Raw genomic sequence first — 13949 nt, forward strand, 5'->3', positions numbered from 1 at the left:
TGCTGTGTCCCTACACAGTGCAATTCATAAGGCATATGGGGACACCATCTGGGCTCATATCCAGACCATTTTAGATGGCTTGATATGGATTCTGCACTTTGTTTGTAATCATGAAATGCATAAGACATACGGAGACAGCATCTGGACTCTCATCTATTCAGCTTGTAAAAATGTTCATTTTTAACAATATATATTAAAAGGGAATAATGTTACTATTTTTCAGCTGCAATTTGCTTTGCTATTTGTTACTTCTTCCTAATTCTACTGCTTTCTTGGATCCTTGCAAGGGCCGCAATGCATTTGGCAGTCTATTGTCATGTTCTGCTAGCAGGGAGCTTTCTGCAATCTAGAAAGTATTTGATTTTGGTATTCCTGTGGCCTGTCAGCGGAAAGCAGGGGCAATACATTTTATGGACAGATAATGCCCACCTCCATCAGTATAATCAAGAGGAATGAGAAACTGTTGACCTAGATGCTGTGGGAGGCACCAGTGAAGATGGAGGAAAGGAAAATCAGACTTACTACTTAAAGGTACAGATGGATTTATTTAGGCATATGATAAACACTTATACCAGCACCCGAGCCTGGTGGGAGGAGCCCAAGTTGGCCCACTATTACAGCTGCAGTCTGCTTCATTCCCTGGCTCTCTTCAGTGGAAAAACAATAATGAAAAGAGACACACTGCTGTGTACTGTATTTTTTAGGAAATAAAATAATTTATCATGATTCTCATAATTTTTTTTTCAGGCCAGTGCCTCCTTTTCTTTTGCCTTTGACACCAAACTCCTTATGATCCCCACATCATCAAGCTTTCATATATAGTAATATCCAGGTTCCAGTACACAGGATTCAATGCATACCTCACTATTGCCTTATCAGAGCTTGGGCCAAGCACCTGCCTGGAAGCCCTAGATCAGTGGTTCTCAAACTTGTGTACCCCTTTCTCATAGCAAGCCTCTGAGTGCAACCCCCCCCTATAAATTAAAGATGCTTTTTTAATATATTTAACACCATTATAAATGATGGAATCGAAGGCGGGCTTGGGGTGGAGGCTGACACCTCGCGACCCCCTGAGAGGTTCTCAAACTGGGGGTCGGGACCCCTGCCCTAGAACACTCCAGCATACCACTTTTGAAATCAGTGTCTTAGCTGGGGTCAACTAATCCCGAGTACTTGGCCCCAACAGCAGCTGAAATCATCAATGCTTTCAAAGAATGCAATAGTCCAGACAGATTTGAAGGAGACCACACTAGGTGCTAACAAAGTTGTCAACTAGTGCCCAGTTTCCAACTTCTTTTTTTCTCAGCCAGGTCCCTGAGACAGTGGTGATATGATGGTTGTTATTGGAGTTTAGATATCACATTCCATTACTTGGATCTCTGCCATTCAGTTTTCAGACCAAGACATGGCACAGAGACAACCTCTAGGGCCATACTGCTAGATCACTCAGCGGCCTTTGATACTGTCGGCTATGTGGCGCCGATGACACCACAGACAGCCACTCTTTCTGCCATACAGGTCACCAGAGGTTCATGATGGCACCTGAACATCCTTACCCAGGCCCCACACATGTGGCGTCTCCTGAGGTTATTACTGTCAATCCTCCACTTCAATAGTCTTTCACCGACCTCCTGGGACAAACGGTGAGCAGCTAGAGATTCCATTGCCATCAGTATGTGGCTGATGCTCAAGTGTAAGTCTTACTCGTCCCGTGAAACCTTTACTATCACTAAAATGTTCCACAGCCTGGAATAGCTAAGTAGATGCAGAACAGCAGCCAGCTGAAACATGCTCCAGAAAAAGCAGAAGTGATGCTTTTGGGAAGAGAACAAATATTTTAAAGACATTGCCAATAATCTATCACCTCCATTGACTGAAGGTGTTGGACCGTGGATAGTGAAAGCAGAGCAAAGCCTCAGTGTGGCATCATGTCCCATTACTCACAGACACACACTACATCAGTAATAAGGAATGCTGCTTTTCATCTTTGGTTGGCCAGAAGCAAAGCCCTCTACTCCCAAATCATTTTCTTTTTCATATGGCCGATGTAACTGTAGTGCAACAACTATAATTTTACATTTGAATGGTTAAGCCAGATAATTGCTTCTGGAATAGCAGACTGTATTTCTGTGATGCCTCCTTTTTATTTGTGAATCGGGCATTGAGTTGTTATATGTAGGGCTGTCAAGCGATCAAAAAAATGAATCACGATTAATCGCACTGTTAAACAATAATAGAATACCATTTACTTAAAATTTTTGGATGTTTTCTACATTTTCAAATATATTGATTTCAGTTACAACACAGAATACAAAGTGTACAGTGCTAACTTTATATTTATTTTTGATTACAAATATTTGCACTGTAAAAAACAAAAGAAATAGTAGTTTTCAATTCACCTCATACAAGTATTGTAGTGCTATCTCTTCATCATAAAAGTTGAACTTACAAATGTAGAATGATGTACAAAAAAACTGCATTCAAGAATAAAACAATGTAAAACTTTAGAGCCTATAAGTCCACTCAGTCCTACTTCAGCCAATTGCTCAGACAAACAAGTTTGGTTATAATTTGCAGGAGATAATGCTGCCCATGTCTTCTTTACAATGTCACCTGAAAGTGAGAACAGGCATTCGTATGGCACTGTTGTAACCGGTGTCACAACATATTTACGTGCAAGATGCGCTAAAGATTTATATGTCCCTTCATCTTCAACCACCATGCCATGGACAGGTGTCCATGTTGATGATGGGTTCTGCTCGATAACTATCAAAAGCAGTGTGTACTGACATGTTCACTTTCATCTTCCAATTCGGATGCCACCAGCAGAAGTGGTTTTTTGGTGGTTCAGGTTCTGTAGTTTCCGCATCAGAGTTTTGCTCTTTTAAGACTTCTGAAAGCATGTTCCACACCTTGTCTGTCTCAGATTTTGGAAGGCACTTCAGATTCTTAAACCTTGGGTCAAGTGCTGTAGCTATTTTTAGAAATCTCACATTGGTACCTTCTTTTGCGTTTTGTAAAATCTGCAGTGAAAGTGTTCTTAAAACAAATGTGCTGGGTCATCATCCGAGACTGCTATAACATGAACTATATGGCAGAATGTGGGTAAAACAGAACAGGAGACATACAATTCTGCCACAAGGAGTTCAGTCACAAATCTAATTAATGCATTGTTTTTTTAACGAGCATGGAAGCATGTCCTCTGGAATGGTAGCCAAAGCATGAAGGCATACAAATGTTTACCATATCTGGCATGTAAATACCTTGCAACACCAGCTACAAAAGTGCCATGCGAACACTTGTTTACACTTTCAGGTGACATTGTAAATAAGAAGCAGGCAGCATTATCTCCCATAAATGTAAATAAACTTTTTCTCTTAGTGTTTGGCTGAACAAGAAGTAGGACTGTGTGGACTTATAGCCTCCAAAGTTTTACATTGTTTTGTTTTTGAGTGTAGTTATGAGACAAAAAAATCTACATTTGTAAGTTACGCTTTACCGATAAAGAGATTGCACTACAGTACGTATATGAGGTGAATTGAAAAATACTATTTCTTTTAACATTTTTACAGTGCAAATATTTGTAATAAAAATATAAAGTGAGCACTGTACACTTTTTATTCTGTGTTGTAACTGAAATCAATTACTTGAAAATGTAGAAAAACATCCAAAAATATTTAATAAATTTCAAATGATATTCGATTGTTTAACAGTGTGATTAATCGATATTAAGTTTTTTAATCGTGATTAATTTTTTAAAGTTAATTGCGTGAGTTAACTGCGATTAATCAACAGCCCTAGTTCCATGGTCTGTTCTCAGTGACCACAGTCTCATAATGGAGGGTCTTTAATTTTCCATTTGTGCAGCAAGTATCCGCATCTGCCATGGTTTGTGCAGATACGATTTAGGGTTGCCCATGGGTAGTCCCAAATGAGAAACTATTAATCGATCCATGCTTTCATCACCTCCTGAATGGAGTTGGACAACTGCAAAATGTTTGTTGCACAGAGTCACTTCTTTCTGGCAGCACCTAGCAGCCTGCCTCCTAAGCAACCAAGTCAACAAAATAATCACACTCAAGTTCTAACAAACTCTAATGACTCCAACTGGTCTGAATTCAAAGAATTTGTCTCAATCTACACCACTGGCAGGGAGCTGGTTGCCTCCAACGGCCTTCACCATCTATGATCCATTGAGATAGATGAGGAAGTAGAGGAGGACCAAATTAAAACTTTTGAGTCCAGGGTCAGAGAGTTCTCAGAGGCATCATCCTGATGGTGGGACTCTTTGTAAGAGGAGATTCAGACTGATCCCTAACCTGACAATGTTCAGCTCTAAATATATAACCTTGTTCTTTGATAAAGCCTCCCCAAATAACAATTATGGAGAGACAGAGAGGGAGAGGGAAGAACAACACCTAGTGTATTGTTGGTTACTTTTAACATAACTGTGTTTCCATTGAGATACCCAGATGCCAGGCACCTTAGAAGTGACGCAGGGAAACAGATATCCTGAAAATGAAAGCAGGCATTTCTGTGATTTTATTATAAAAGGAAAACTGAAGCCATGAAGAGACATTATCAAAATGAGAGTGAGAGATGAGGAGAAATTCACAACATTCACAAGACCATAGGAACTGCGAGAACTAAATGCACTAACTTCAGAGAAAAGAAAAGGAGTTCTTGTGGCACCTTAGAGACTAACCAATTTATTTGAGCATAAGCTTTCGTGAGCTACAGCTCACTTCATCGGATGCATACCGTGGAAACTGTTCGGCAGTTTCCACGGTATGCATCCGATGAAGTGAGCTGTAGCTCACGAAAGCTTATGCTCAAATAAATTGGTTAGTCTGTAAGGTGCCACAAGTACTCCTTTTCTTTTTGCGAATACAGACTAACACGGCTGTTACTCTGTAACTTCAGAGAGACTTTGATGTACTTTATCTAATACAGCATAGAAAGCCAATAGTTTGGCAGAAAACATTTCTTTAGTCTTGAAATTGCATCAGAAGAAGAGAATTGCTTCTATTAGCAAGCTGTTCTGCTGCTAAATTGTCTGCTGTTACATCCTATGCCGCTACTGTTGCTTAAAGAAGCAGTGACAGTTGCTTTCTTAGCACTGTATCTGCACACTGCCAGCTGACAACTTAAAGATTTCAGACTCAAACCTTCTAAAAATAGGCCTGGTGTGATGAGAGCAACATGCTCATTTTAGCAAAACAAAACCACAAATGCCTTTTGCTCCTATTTGAGACAGAAGGCTTGACTATAATCCTGCTGGGAAACACTACGTATAAAACAAGACTTCACAATTTGTCAGTCTGCTGTACTGCTGTAAGTAGGATGTGATGGATCTTTACAGATCGTGTTGGTGACTAGCCAATTTTTTGGGGGGGCAATTAGCAAAAACAGAAGTATACAGGCTTGGAGATATGCTGTTCTTCTCTTCTTGCAGTAATAGTGTGTCCTTTTAAAATAGATATACAGTTTTATTCTCACAGGAGAGAGAGAATTTTAAGACCCTAGACTACTCGTACTCTGCCAGTGGAGAGAACTATGTAAGAGCTTTCTCATTTTGCACTGTTTTAGGGAGAAGGGCAAGGATTGTAGGTCTTGTTTTGGGAATCAGTACAAGTACTTTGTATTAGAAGGTTCTGTAACTGTCTTTCTGACAACACTCCCACAGCAAACCTGGGGATGACAGGTTGTTTTACTTACAATAAATACATTTCAGGCATTTCACATTTTACTTGGGGGGAAAAAAGACAAACAATATGTTTGATCTATAATTCCTTGTCAGCTTGTCAGATATATATGCCATTGGGATTGGACACTGTAGTCTGCTAGCATTATTTATTTATGTACTCCAAAATTGGAGGTAACCTTCCTATCCAGGAATCTGGCATTAATAAGATTGCTGTTAGCTGCGCACATTGTAATAACAGGTAAACACCCAACATTTTAATTGTATAACTTCTTAAGCAATGCTGAAAGCTAAAATCTGCATAATTTTACTATTAATTATTACTTCAGTCTGTTCATGAAGACCAAGGGCTTTTCATATGAAGAGATGAAAAACATTCTCTTAAGTAAAGCTCATTTTGAGGGATGTCACTCATTTTAGTCCGAGTTACCTACATTCCCACAAAATTTGGGGACCTCTTTCTTTCACTGTACACTATTTAAATAAAGAAGATACGGTTAGAGTTATTTACACTAGCAGGAGGAATCCAACAGCATTTTAAGTCTACTCAACGGGGATTTTTTGGTATTTCCCTCATTTTAGGTCTGTGTCACTCATTGTGTCTCACGTTTGGGCCTTGGCCGGATGCAGACTCCATATCTGCTGCTATAGTCAAGCACAGCTGAAGTCCTATTACAATACTCTCTCTGCGTGACTCACGAGAAAGGAAAGCAGTATGATCACCAGGGGAACTCAAGCTGAACTCACTTACTTGTTATGGTCAATGGGTGAAATTGAGCCCAGTGCACAGGACCTGAACAAGTCCCAAAAGCTACACTTAAACTTTAATGTAAAGTGTACCCATTCTAACCCAGTGTGGTCCTTTGTTGCCTTCCAGTGACCAAGCCATGGATAGAAGCTGAAGAAACTGCTACGGTCTCCAAGCAGCAGATGCTCATGCTTTTAGAGCCAAAGTTCAATTCCAACCATGGACTTCATTACAAGGGGTGCTCTATGTGGGGATGTGAACTGCTATGTACTTGTAATAATGCAGCTGGCCAGATTGTTTGCAAGGATCTCAGGATAAAAAATCATGAGCCTCAACAGCTTAAGCTAAAAGGGCCATCTCCATGAACTTAGAGACTCAAACCTCTCTGGACAAGCTACTACAAGGAAACAAAGCATGGGAAGTGTTATTTACCCCTTCACAGAACACAAGAACCACAGGTCACCCAATGAAATTAATAGGCAGCAGGTTTAAAACAAACAAAGAACTACTTCTTCACACAATGCATAGTCAACCTGTGGAACTCATTGCCTGGGGATGTTGTGAAGGCCAAAAGCATAACTGGGTTCAGAGAAGACTTAGCTACATTCATGGAGGATAGGTCCATCAATGGCTCTTGGACAAGATGGTCAGGGACGCAACTTCATGCTCTGGTTTTCTCTTAACCAGTGATTGCCAGATGCTGGGACTAGACAACAGGAGGTGGATCACTTGATAAATTGCCCTGTTGTCTTCATTCCCTTTGAAGCATCTGCCACTGACCAGTGTTGGAAGACAGGATACTGGGCTAGATGAACCATTGGGCTGACTCAGTATGGCCGTTCTTATGTTTGTACGAGGTTACGTAAGACAAGGTTTCAGTGGTCCTTAAGGCTCTATGCTGGCCATCTGAACTGGGGTGATTTTCACCTAATATGTTCACCCTACCAAGTCTGTAGTTTCAGTATAAACAACATTTTAGAGGAATATACATACCAATAAAAAAGGAAACACTTACAGAACTTTCATCTTCCTCTCTCCCCTTTTAATATATCAACACCTTTGAACTGTACTTTGTATTCATGGTTCCCCTCCCCCACCCTTTGCTTCTGATAGCTGCATGCCTTTCTCATCAGATATTACATATTGCTGTGTCACATTATGTAAGGACCAGCAAATGTACCTGGGGCTCATATCTTTGTCAACAGAAAAATACATAAATAAATATCATCAAAGTACCTTAAGCAGATCCTAGATTTTTGGATATGACATTTGTGCGACAGGCACAAATATGGACTGGGTTTGTGTAAAAGACAGCTACAAAGAAGAGGAAGACAGAGTTGCGCAAGGCTGTGGGCTTTAACCTTTATGGAGTATGGCAAAAAAGGAAACTGGTCAAGACAATAGTTCAGAGTGGATTTTATGGCTTGATTTTTATTTCACCCAGGTTTTACACTGGTGTAACTCCATTTACTTCAATGGATTCATTCCAAGTTTACATGGGAGATTTCTTTAGTGTTTCAGGTCTGTTCTATGTTACAGACCTCTTTACCTACTTGTGATATTTGCAGCTCATACCATATCAAAAAGCCAAGAGCTATATTTGTAGGGTGGTTTTGCAATGATCATGGGTGGAACAACTAAGACTCGGTATTTGGACCAGATATCAGCAGACCTTAGAGAGCCCTGTTTGCATGACAGCTATGCATACAATGGCTATAAAAGTCACTGACCCAGAATAGAGAAGTGCCAAGAAAGAAGAAGACCATATCAAACAGCCATTGCATAAGCAGGATTCCCACTTGAGAGTGTAATTAAAGATTTACTAGACTGTCAGAAACAGAGTAGAATTAAACTTAACACAATTTGCACGCTCTGCTTTGAGAAATCCACTTTTTGCTACCGTGTGCCACCTCCACATTGACCAAACCTGGGGATTTTAGCTAAGCCTCAAACATGGACCACCAAATAAAAATACGATTCCTTAGCTATATCTGAGCCCTAAACAGAATCTGTTTTATACAAGCACACACCTGCATTTGCAGTGGCTATTAGTATTGCTTCTCAGGTGCATTAGCTGTAGCCCATTTGGGAAGTCATGAGACAGTTGAAGTATACACTGCCATCAGACAGACAGCCTATGATTCAGTGCTGGATGATGTGACAACTGTCCCACATCTTTCCCTTTTAGTTAAATAAAACTATGCCAGACGTTTTAAATAGGGTGTTGCAGACCATTGTTTATGGTCCTAAGCCTCAGAGAGGATTTGCATATTCATTTTGCTATGATAGTATTGTCTCTTCTGATAGACCTTATTGTGACAAGAAGCTAGAGCTGATACAATATGTCAGTGCAATCAGTGGTTACTGCTACAGCATAGGAATGTTCTTTCACTTAGCAAGTATAATCATCATGCAAACACAGAAATTATGCTTTCTAGAAACTTCAAGACATCCTGGCCTAGTCCATTTACAGTACAGCACATTATCAGTGAGAGCATGCTTTTGTGCCTGTCATTTCTAAATCTTGGAGTAGTAGATGGATGCAATTTCCATTCACTCTCCATAACAGATGCTTTTTTCTTTCATATGTCTAGTCCTTATTCTTGATTACTTTTCAAACTTACTCATTTTTCCATATTGGCCTTTTATTGCTCTTATTGCCAGATGGCACAAAGAGCCTTGCAGCACACGTTAATCTAGCTTTAAAAAATTTCCATTTCCTCTCGGTGTCATTCCTCTCCATTGCTTCATTCCACTCAGTTTACACTTTACATTCTACTTCAGTTAGCATTACTTACATGTATTGCCCTCTACCATTTTCCTTAACAACTTGTCATTTGTTTTAGAATATATTACAAGAAGTGGAAATTTGGACAGATGACAAGGGAGGAGTATAAAAATATTGCTAGAGCATGCAGGGGTGTAATCAGGAAGGCCAAGGCACAATTGGAGTTGCAGCTAGCAAGGGATGTTAAGAGTAACAAGAAGGGTTTCTACAGGTATGTTAGCAACAAGAAGGTCAGGGAAAGTGTGGGACACTTACTGAATGGGGGAGGCAACCTAGTGACAGATGATGTGGAAAAAGCTGAAGTACTCAATGCTTTTTTTGCCTCAGTCTTCATAGACAAGGGCAGCTTTCAGACTGCGGCACTGGGCAACACAGCATGGGGAGGAGGTGGTGAGCAGCCCCCAGTGGTGAAAGAACAGGTTAAGGACTATTTAGAAAAGCTGGACATGCACCAGTCCATGGGTCCAGATCTAATGCATTGGAGGGTGCTGAGGGAGTTGGCTGATGTGATTGCAGAGCCATTGGCCGTTATCTTTGAAAATTCGTGATGATTGGGGGAGGTCCCGGGCGACTGGAAAAAGTCCAATATAGTGCCCATATTTTAAAAAGGAAAAAAAGAGAACCCAGGGAACTACAGACCAGTCAGCCTCACTTCAGTCCCCGGCAAAATCATGGAGCAGGTCCTCAAGGAATCCATTTTGAAGCACTTGGAGGAGAGGAAAGTGATCAGGAACAGTCAACATGGATTCACCAGGGCAAGTCATGCCTCACCAAACTGATTGCCTTCTATGATGAGATAACTGGTTCTGTGGATATGGGGGAAGCGGTGGATGTGATATATCTTGACTTTAGCAAAGCTTTTCATACGGCCTCCCTTAGTATTCTTGCCAGCAAGTTAAAAAAGTAGGGATTGGATGAATGGATTATAAAGTGGATAGAAAGCTGGCTAGATTGTCGGGCTCAATGGGTAGTGATCAAAGGTTCGATGTCTAGTTGGCAGCTGGTATCAAGGGGAGTGCCCCAAGGGTCAGTCCTGGGGCCAGTTTTGTTCAACATCTTTATCAATGATCCAGATGATGGGATTAATTGCACCCTCAGCAAGTTTGCAGATGACACTAAGCTGGGAGGAGAGGTAGATACATTGGAGGGTAGGGATACGGTCCAGAGTGACCTAGACAAATTGGAGGATCGGGCCAAAAGAAATCTGATGAGGTTCAACAAGGACAAGTGCAGAGTTCTGCACTTAGGAAGGAAGAATCCCATGCACCTCTACAAGCTGGGGACTGGCTGGTTAAGCAGCAGTTCTGCACAAAAGGACCTGGGGATTGCAGTGGACGAGAAGCTGGATATGAGTCAGCAGTGTGCCCTCATTGCCAAGAAGGCCAATGGCATATTGGGCTGTATTAGTAGGAGCATTGCCAGCAGATCGAGGAAAGTGATTATTCCCCTCTATTCGGCACTGGTGAGGCCACACCTGGAGTATTGCGTCTAGTGTTGGTCCCCTGACTACAGAAGGGATGTGGACAAATTGGAGAGAGTCCAGCAGAGGGCAACTAAAATGATTAGGGGCTGTGGCACATGACTTACAAGGAGAGGCTGAGTGAACTGGGGTTATTTGGTCTGCAGAAGAGAAGAGTGAGGGGGGATTTGATAGCAGCCTTCAACTAGCTGAAAGGGGGTTCAAAAGAGGATGGGGCTAGGCTGTTCTCAGTGGTAGCAGATGACAGAACAAGAAGCACTTGTCTCAAGTTGCAGTGGGGGAGGTCTAGGTTGGATATTAGGAAACACTATTTCACTAGGAGGGTGGTGAAGCACTGGAATGGGTTACCTAGGGAGGTGGTGGAATCTCCATCCTTTATGGTTTTTAAGGCCTGGCTTGACAAAGCCTTGGCTGGGATGATTTAGTTGGTGTTGGTCCTGCTTTGAGCAGGGGGTTGGACTAGATGACCTCCTGAGGTCTCTTCCAACCCTAATATTCTATGAGTCTATGATTCTATATCATAAACAACTACCTAACTTTCTCAGCACATTTCTATGTATTCCAGATAGGGAAAGTTAGGTAATACTCAAAATACCTCAACTTTCCAACACTTTTGCACTTTGTTACACAGCAAAATCCATATAGCCATCACCTTTATTTTCCTTCAAATTCTTCCTTAAAACAGGTAAAATCCAGCTTGCTGATCATGGACAGGTGACAAGATGTGACAGTCTTTCTTCTCCTTCTTTCCCTTGCCTGTTCCTATTTCCTTCTTCTTAGTAATTCCCCAACTCCTGCTATGCCATTCTCTCACCCTCCTTCCATCCTAATGAAAAAATATAAATAACAAAACGGCACCAATTCATAACCATATTTATTTGCTTGCATGCTATATCCCCTGTCTGCAACTCTTCTTCTGTTTTTATCTTTTAAATTGTAAGATCTGTGGGGCAGGAACTGTCTATAACTATGTTTGTACAATGTCTAGCACAGAGAAGCTCTCATCCTATTTGAGACCTTTGGATACCCTAATAATATAATAATGTACCTTTATCTAGCTAAGCCAATTTTGGTATCCCACCCCTGTGCAATATATTTGGCCACAATTCAGGAGCTGATGCTAGCATTCCTTGAGCTGCAGCACACAGTCTATAAATATGAAAGCAATAAGATTGGATGTATAAGCATCTTTTAAAAGCTAATCAACAATATTGTTTATGGCTTTGGAAGGAACTTAGTCTGAGTGGGGGAAGAAATAAGAAAAAACCAAGATAAAAGTTAGGAAAATACTAAACCACTGCTATGAATTTCTTTTTAAGAACAGTTGCTTATTAAAGCTATTAACCAGAAACTGTACCAACTAACAACACCACAAATTCATATTTATTCCAACCAAATTCTTTATAACTTTTTGAATCTTTTTATTAAAGACACCATGTTAGTTTCCAGAAGGGCAAATGGATTTCTCTCATTTTTCTGTGACTCAGCTTTTCTCTAGTGAAAAATTTCCAATTTATGTAAACTGAACAAAAGAATAAATTGTCAGAATATATTTACAAAACATGGATTTGTTTTCTCAGCAGCTCTTTCCTGGACTGAACCCTTAATGAATGCAAAGCACAATCAAATGGAATTTTCATTTGATACGGACTAAAATCAGGAAGTCCTGGTTTTATTTAAAAGAAAGAATTTGGGGGTAGGAGGTGCAGGGAGATGAACAACAAGTGAAGGAAACCCTTAGTAAACAAACACACTACAGTAGATACAGATTACTAGATAATACTTAGTCCTGCCTTAGTGCAGGGGAATGGACGAGATAATCGCTCGAGGTCCCTTCCAGTTCTATGATTCTATTATTACAACCAGGCAGCTTGATTTACTACCTTGGCAATAGCAAAATATTACTGACTTCAATATTTTTTTGTTCTCCTTTGATGGAATTTAAGTTCTCTAATTATAGTTGTTGAGGATCTTCTGGATAAAACAAATAGGATAATTAGATCCCAGTTTTATTCATAGTATTGTAGGGTTTATACTAGAAAGTATCATAATTGATAAGTTACTTTTAGAGAAACAGGGGGAAGTATTTTCAGGTGCAAGGTAAAGGGGCTTTAGAAGGACAGTAACTGCAGCTTGCTAACACTAACCTTCAAGAGAAGTTCTGTGGCTTTATTGAGCATGCATGTTCCTCAATCTTCTGGGACTCTTAAATACAGTTCTGCCAGAGATATTTTCCCTAGGCAAACAAACGACAATATAATAAACAAAATTATATACCATGGTTCGGATTTGTCAGAGACTAAGGGAATTAAGTGCCCAAATCCCATTGCATTTCTATAGGAGTGGGCCAGCTAACTCCCTTGGGCTCCTTTGAAAAGCCCAGCCTATATTATTAACTTAAAACTCTCATGTCCCCTTATATATAATAGCTGTCTAGGATTCTAGGATGCCCCCTTAAATTGTTTACTTTGGGGTCAGGAGCTCCCCAAACCAAAAACTTTCTTCTACCAATAAACAACAGAGATATATTTCTCTCTTATGAAAGCAGTAGCCCATGCAACATTCCACTATAAAGCTAGGAGACCTGGGTTCTATTCCCCTCTCTGCTGCAGACTTCATGCGAGACATTGAGCAAGTCACTTAATTTCTCCGTCTGTTTCTCTGTCTATAAAATGAGTTTAATACTTAGCTCATACAGAGGTGCTGTGATTTTTATTTTGTTAATGCCTGTGATGTACTTTGAGTTCATGAGATGGAAGTTATTATAGAAATGCAAAGTATTATTATTAATTACTTTAGTCAGAGAGCTTTGTGAACAATTTTCTCCACAAAAAAAAAAGTTTTTCAGTGATAGGGTTAGAAATGGGAATGGAGCAGATAGGTCAGCAGGAAGTTAAAGTTAGTGCCATCTGATGGCCGTTCAGTGGTAAACGTGAAAAAACCAACAGCCCTGCAGTTTTAAGTTCTTTATATATACACAGAACAGGTATTCAAGCTTTCACCAATTTGTTTCAGCAGTGAAAAGGAACGATCATTGCTAGAAGTGAAAGGACAATTTCCAAGCCCAGTCAGTCCTTGGTCTCTCTTTTGAAAGAGCCCAAAAAGAGCTACCTGTCCTTCAGGAACTGGATGTAGACCAGCTTTATAATGTTTCATGTGTGGAACAGCTGTCAGATAGTAGTGTTCAGTCACTAATAATCTGTTTTACTATAATTTCAAAACAATTACA

General features: G+C 40.3%; 1 long non-coding RNA gene across 1 annotated transcript; it reads right to left on the reverse strand.

The window, feature by feature from the left end:
• Nucleotides 1-11356: 11356 nt before the first annotated feature.
• Nucleotides 11357-12988, reverse strand: LOC311525735. Its single transcript, XR_014712849.1, has 2 exons — nucleotides 12868-12988; nucleotides 11357-11546 (listed from the first exon to the last, which is right to left on the reverse strand). It is a non-coding gene; the product is annotated as an uncharacterized lncRNA (long non-coding RNA).
• Nucleotides 12989-13949: the final 961 nt, after the last annotated feature.

This window comes from Lepidochelys olivacea, assembly GCF_965140295.1.
Source record: "Lepidochelys olivacea isolate rLepOli2 genome assembly, chromosome: 8".
Classification (NCBI taxonomy): Eukaryota; Metazoa; Chordata; order Testudines; family Cheloniidae; genus Lepidochelys; species Lepidochelys olivacea.